Here is a 6,924-nt window from a genome sequence, read left to right as displayed (position 1 = left end):
ACAAAGTTCACACACTACACTGTCCACAGTGTCTCTCAGTCTGCCACTGGAGTCATTAATCTCATCTGAAAATGAGTCGGAATGACAGCTCAATGATTAAAAGCAGGTACTACTCTTTCAGATGGACCTAAATTTTGTTCCCAGCACCCACATCAGGCAGCTCATAGCTGTCCATAACTACAGCTCCAGCAGGATCTAATGCCTCTAGCTTCTGTAGGTACCTCCAATCTTCCCGTCTCTTCTCTCTCTCTCTCTCTCTCTCTCTCTCTCTCTCTCTCTCTCTCTCTTTCCCTCCCCCCCCCCATGCATGTGTGTATGTGTGTTTAAAAAACAAAACAAAACACCTTCCCAGCAGCGTGTGACCCACAGCTAGGTACCACACCCTGACCACAAAACCACCCAGCCTGGTCAAGTCCCAAGTAAACTAGATGGACAGGGATCAGGTCCTGGGTTCTTCCTGGTATTGACAGGCTCTTGAAACTCAGACAGAAGCCATAGGGCAGGCACACCCCCGCCCTACCCCCCACCCAGAGCCGAGGCAACCCGATGGCTGTTCACATTTTCAAGTTTGTGTGCCATGGGGATGACTCAAGATTATGCAAATATGCTCAAGGATATGCAAAAAATCATCTACTTTCTTTTCTTAATTTTACAGCTTTCTTGTTACACGTTTTTAATGGAAAGACTTCATTTTTTTAAATTGTTTTGAGTTTGCAGAAAGTTGAAAGCTCCTATGTATTTCTCCTCCCAGCCCGGACAGCTAAGTACAGAGTCCCCACATTTAACAGATTTAGGGACTGCATTTGCTGCTACTACAAATCCACACTCACACATGGTCTTGCAGAGCGCAGCTTATGTGGGGGTTCCCTTGTTGGTGGCACTGCAGTGGGCTTTGGCTGGTGTATAGTGACATGTCCTGCTTTTACAGAGCCCTATCAAGTATTTTCACTGTCCTAAAGTCCTCTTGAAACAGGAAGGCAAAATCAGATGCACATAACTGAGGGTCATAAAAAGATTAACTCCAAGATTCAGCAACCAAGAAAGACCATCCCTTGGACTGACCTAGACCTCCCACCTCCTCAAGGGAGTGTGCAAAATCCTCACAATACAAGAAAGATCAGTCACCTACAACCTACAAAACAAAAAAATAAAAATAAAATGATTTTTTAAAAAATCACCACTTTAAGGGATCCCCTCCTTTTTGTTCTGTTCCAAAAATAAAAAATAAACCCCCTGATGTGGTAATGCAATATTCTAAAAATATCTCTGACATTCTAAGAGATTGAAACTTTACCTGGGCCTCATGGCCAGAGTTAATACACTTTGAAGTACTTAAGACTCAAGACTGCTATCCTACTGTGTACTCAGCCTGTTTGCTTGACTTGCCTTTAAGAGAACAATGTAACAATCAACCTTATATGCCTTGGATTTTCCACGTAATCAACTTTTACAGCTTAAGCAATGCATAGCCGAAATCTTAAGTTACATACTCTTCCATGCCCCTGACCCAGTTGATACATGTGTATATCATTTACTGAAAGCGGCAAGTACAGACGTTGAAAGCAATATTCTGAAATCTATCACAAAGGTTGAAAGCATCTATTTATGAGTATTGGTTGACAATAGTGTTTGTCATCTGGGTCAGTTGAGATCAGTAGAGCCAGTGACTTAATCCCTTGTAAAACTCTGTTAAAGATTTCTGTCAAGTATCCCATTCTCTCCCCCATATGATGGTTTTTATGCTGTTCAATAAAGACAGTGCAAAGTCCTTTGTTAGGGACAGACAGACAGACAGAAAACACACACACACACACACACACACACACACACACACATACACACACACACACACACACACACACACACACACACACACACACACACATACACACACACACACACACACACACACAGAGAGAGAGAGAGCTCATATAACAGACACCACTCACAGACACAGACAGCCACAACACACACACTGAACAGAAGACAGACACAGGGACGGTCACAAGACAGCCTTTTGGCAGGCACAGGTTCAGACTCACACAACAGACGCTCAAAGGATGGGAAACATAGGGAACATAAAGTAGAGGATTCTAATCTGGACTCTGTCTCGGTTAAATGACTCCAAGGGGAAGTACTCCAATTTCTTTCCTTAATATGACACCAATGCATTATTGGTGACTTGGAGTTAATCACTAATGAAAATAATCCACACACCTGGACCTGAAAACAGTTCTTGAGCCTCTGGCTTGCTCAAGCCCATTCCCACTCTGTGGAACATACCTATACTTCCTTCTCTATTTAAAAAAAACAAAAAACCTATACTCTAGCTACTGCATTTCTGTGTCATATTCAGTTCTTTGTTCAAGACACAAAGAACCAGGAGATCAGATCATAGAAGACACCCAAGATTTTCCACAGTCACATTCTGAGTTCTGCATATGCGCGTGCGCACGCGCACACGCGCATACACACACACACACACACACGTGCGCACACACACACACGCGCGCGCGCACACACACGCACGCGCACACACGCACACACACACGCGCACACACGCACACACACACGCGCACACACGCACACACACACCCCTTCACTCAAGCCCTGACCCCTTCACTCCTTGGCTTTGCCTTTTCCAGAAAGCCCTGTGGCTGCAATCACACAGTAAGAGACTTTTCATATGGCCTCTCCTAGCAATACACATTTTAATTTCTTCACTGCCTTTTCATAGCTTGATAGCTATTCTGGGAACTTTTCCTGGGAAAACAAACAAGTATCTTCTCACCCCAGATAGGGCCCCAACAACAAAGAAAACTGTTTCCCTCAAGTCTAGTTTGGTGAACCAATGACTGTAGTGGTTGTGTTTGTTTGTTTGTTCATTTGTTTTTCAAGACAGGGGTTCTCTGTGTAGCCCTGGTGGTCCTAGAACTTGCTCTGTAGACCAGGCTGGCCTCAGACTCACCTGATCCACCTGCCTCTGCTTTCTGAATGCTGGGATTAAAAGCCTGTGCCGGGGCTGGAGAAATGACTCAGTGGTTAAGAGCACTGACTTCTCTTCCACAGGACCCGGGTTCAATTCCCAGCACCCAGCTCACAACTGCCTATAACTTCGGTTCCTTGGAATCTGGTACCCTCACACTGATGTACATGCAGGCAAAACACCAATGCACACAAAATAAATAAAATATTTTTTTTAAAAAAGCATGTGCCACCACCACCTGACTGACTTTAAAGTTCTTACAGAATGGATAAGAACTTATTTACAAGAGCATGGGAAACTTATAAACAACTACACCACTGAATAAAATGTCTTTCTCAGTAAGTTAGCGGTTTATATAGCCTCAGGGAGGAGTATGGCTGCATAAGCCACTTCTCCATCAATCATTAACTGCATTATAATACATGTGTTTATAGAGAGATAGATAGATTGATTAATAGAAGATAGATGGTTGATAGATAGATAGATAGATGGATGGATGGATGGATGGATGGATGGACAGACAGATAATCTCCTCAGAGAAGGGCAGGGCTCAGAAACAGTTAACTGCTGATATATTTTCAGAGGAAAAAAAAACTACTTTCTAATTCTCTCTCCCCAGAAACTGTTAAGTGTATATTCTCAGGAAGGGGTAGAGCCTTGGAGCCCCTTCCTCTCTTCAATGAAGGAACACCAAAGGGCCCAATCTTCAGAGACCAATGGCTGCAACTTGCCTAGAGGGAAACATTCTGAAATAATGCTCTTTTTTTTTAGTGTTTAGGTTAGGGTTAGCAGTTGCTTCCCAGTTTCATCAATTGTGAATAAAGTTGCTATTAGCACCATGTTTAGGTTTTTGTGTGGACACAAGTTTTCAACAACTTTAGGAAGATACTGAGGAGCGTAACACCTGGATTATATGGCAAAAAAAATTTTTTTTTTCTAAGAAACGGTGGGATCTCTTCCCATGTGACTCCACACTCCTTCCAGAAATGACGAAGAGTTCCCGAGGCTCCACATCCTCTGAAATCCGGTGAGGTCTAAAGGGCTCTAGCAGGCCTGAGCATGGCAAATGGCACCAGCAGATTTCACCTTTTACCCTTCTCCCTCTTGCTAAACTCTTAGATTACATTCCTGAAGCTATCCACCAAAGTCTATTCCTTTATTTGGCCACTGACTCATTCCTTAGACTGATCACCAAGGTCCAACTATCAAGACATCAAAGTTCAGCAATCAAAACTCATTGTTTTGACTGTCCTAATTAAAATACCCAATCAGAACTTATCAACACATCCTACCTCATTCTAACACAGACCTCTGTTGTGGGATATTTGTGCACTGTGTAAAAATATATTGCTGTGATTGGTTTAATAAAGAGCTGAACAGTCACTAGCTAGGCAGGAAGAGGTTAGGTGGGATTTCTGGGCAGAGAGGAGGAAGTAGGAGATGAATCTAGGCATGAAAAATGCCATGGAGGAACAAGTCAACACACAAAATGAGAGAGAGGTAAAAGCCATGTGGTAGAATGTAGATTAATAAAAATATGGGTTAATTTAAGTTATAAGAGCTAGTGAAACAATCCTAATAGTTTGTGCTTGGAGATTGGAGTTTGAGTGTGGTCTGTGCCTAATTCAGGGTCCAGAGAGGAGTACCCTACAGTACACAGGTTTCTTCTGGGTCAGTGCTCTGTATCTGTGGTAGTTTGAATGTAATTGGCCCCCATAATCTCATAAGGAGTGGCACTTTTAGGAGATGTGGCTCTGTTGGAGTGGGTGTGGCCTCATTGGAGGAAGTTTGTCACTGTGGGGGAAGGCTTTGAGGTTTTCTATGCTCAGGATACTGCCCTGTGTCACAGTCCACTTCCTGTTGCCTTCTAATCAAGATGTAGCAATCACCATGTCTGCTTGCATGCTGCCATGTTCCCTGTCATGATGATAATGGACTGAACCTCTGAAACTGTAAACGAGCCACCCCAATTAAACGTTTTTCTTGTAAGAGTTGCCAAGGTCATGGTGTCTCTTCACAGCAACAGACACCTTAACTAAGACAGTATCGTAGCAAGTCTAAGCAAGTAGTTGGGCTTGAATTTGTAATCTCACTGCCTCAAATCTCCCAAGTGTTGGGATTATGGGTGTATACCACCACATCCAGCCTCTATTTCATCTTGTCCCAGTTTTAGAAAGTCATTACTTTCTAAATGTTATCTATTTTTATGTGAATTGTCAAGTTTACTGTATAAAGTTGCTCATAGTATATATATATATATAAAATCTTCAGCAGTCTACAGATCTCTGGCAAGCCCTCACTCATTCCTGTGAGAAATGTAACAGAAATACAATGTCTTTTCTATCAAAGGGTAAATAAGACAAGAAAAGCACCAATTCAAAAGGAAATTGTAAAAAAAAAAACAAAACACTGTTTGACAAAAACCCTTTCCAAGTCAGCATTTTCTTTAAAATCAATAATACATGCTCAAGGTTGCATTCTGCTTATCAACTACACCACTTGCCTAGGAATGTGAGACCCACCAAGCCTTTAATCCCAGCACTCCAGAGGCAGAGGCAGGTGGATCTCTGTGAGTTTGAGGCCAGCCTGGTCTACAGAGAGTTCTAGGACAGCCAGAGCTGTTACACAGAGAAACCCTGTCTCAAAAAAACAAAAACAGGGGTTGGGGATTTAGCTCAGTAGTAGAACACTTGCCTAGTAAGCGCAAGGCCCTGGGTTTGATCCTCAGCTCAAAAAAAATTAAAAAAGCATGTGAGACTTAAGCGCTGACCACCCAGAGTGAGGCACAAGACCCCTTTGCATGAGGAAGAAATTCCACTGGTTGCACTTGCTTACTTGAATGGCGTGGCTGTACAGCCTTCTTCACTGACTTTCCTTTGGTCTGCTTGCCCCGTCAGTGACTGAGAGAGTTTCAGTCATAACCGAGACTCTATCTGCCTGTTTGTTCCTATGAACTGGTACACTTTGGGAGCCCGGCAATAACAGAATACAAATTGACAGCTGCTGTGACTATCTTTTGAATGCTTCCTTTCCACTGGCAGAGGTCTCTTCCTGCACACCCACTCTAATGAAAGTGTCCAAGTGCCTCTCATGGCCTCATCCCCGCTGCCAGCCTCTCTTGTTCCATGTGTCTGTCTACCTCCGCTGTCGATGGCACGGGGCTGTTGAGGTCTTTGGTGTCTGCTTCTGGTTTTGCCAGCATAGCCAATTTGTCTTTTCATTAGAATGTTGGTCGGTTTGTGTTTAGTGTCATTTGGATATGTTTGGGCCGGAACTGATGGTTTGGCCTTCTGTCTCTACTTTCTGTTTTTGCCTTCCCTGTCCTGTATGTAACTTCTCAGTCCTTGTATGTTTTAAGCTGATCTTTTTCTCTTTCCGATGTCGCCTGTAGTATGGGGATCAAGCATCCTTCCTAGGCGTATGCTCTAGCTAACATAATATATCACATCAATAGCTTATACACATTAGAGATATTGGGTTTTTTGGACATAGGAAGCCCTGAAGACACCTGCATTCTGTTTGGTGCCCACTCCACCTCACTGCTCTTTGTTTTGATTGATTTTTAAAATTCCAGTCCATTTTTTGTTTACTTGAAATTTTAACTCCTTTTTCTTGACTTCTTTTTTTTTCAAGACAAGGTTTCTCTGTGAATCTTTTTACACCTTTCCTGGGACTCACTTGGTAGACCAGGCTGGCCTCGAACTCACAGAGATCCACCTGACTCTGCCTCCCAAGTGCTGGGATTAAAGGTGTGCACCACCACCGCCTGGCTTGACTTATTTTTAAGATAGAGTTTTCACTGTGTAGCCAGGCTAGCCTTGACCCCTGGATCCTCTTACTTCAACCTCCAGGAGTTCTGGGCTTACAGGCATGGGCTTTTGCCTTCGTTCTTGAAGGGTATTTTTTCCATGGCTCTCAAGTTGATAGTTATTTTCTTG

This window comes from Onychomys torridus, chromosome 23 (assembly GCF_903995425.1).
Source record: "Onychomys torridus chromosome 23, mOncTor1.1, whole genome shotgun sequence".
Taxonomy (NCBI): domain Eukaryota; kingdom Metazoa; phylum Chordata; class Mammalia; order Rodentia; family Cricetidae; genus Onychomys; species Onychomys torridus.
The sequence above is the reverse complement of the archived record's forward strand: the minus strand, read 5'-3'. Positions refer to the sequence as shown.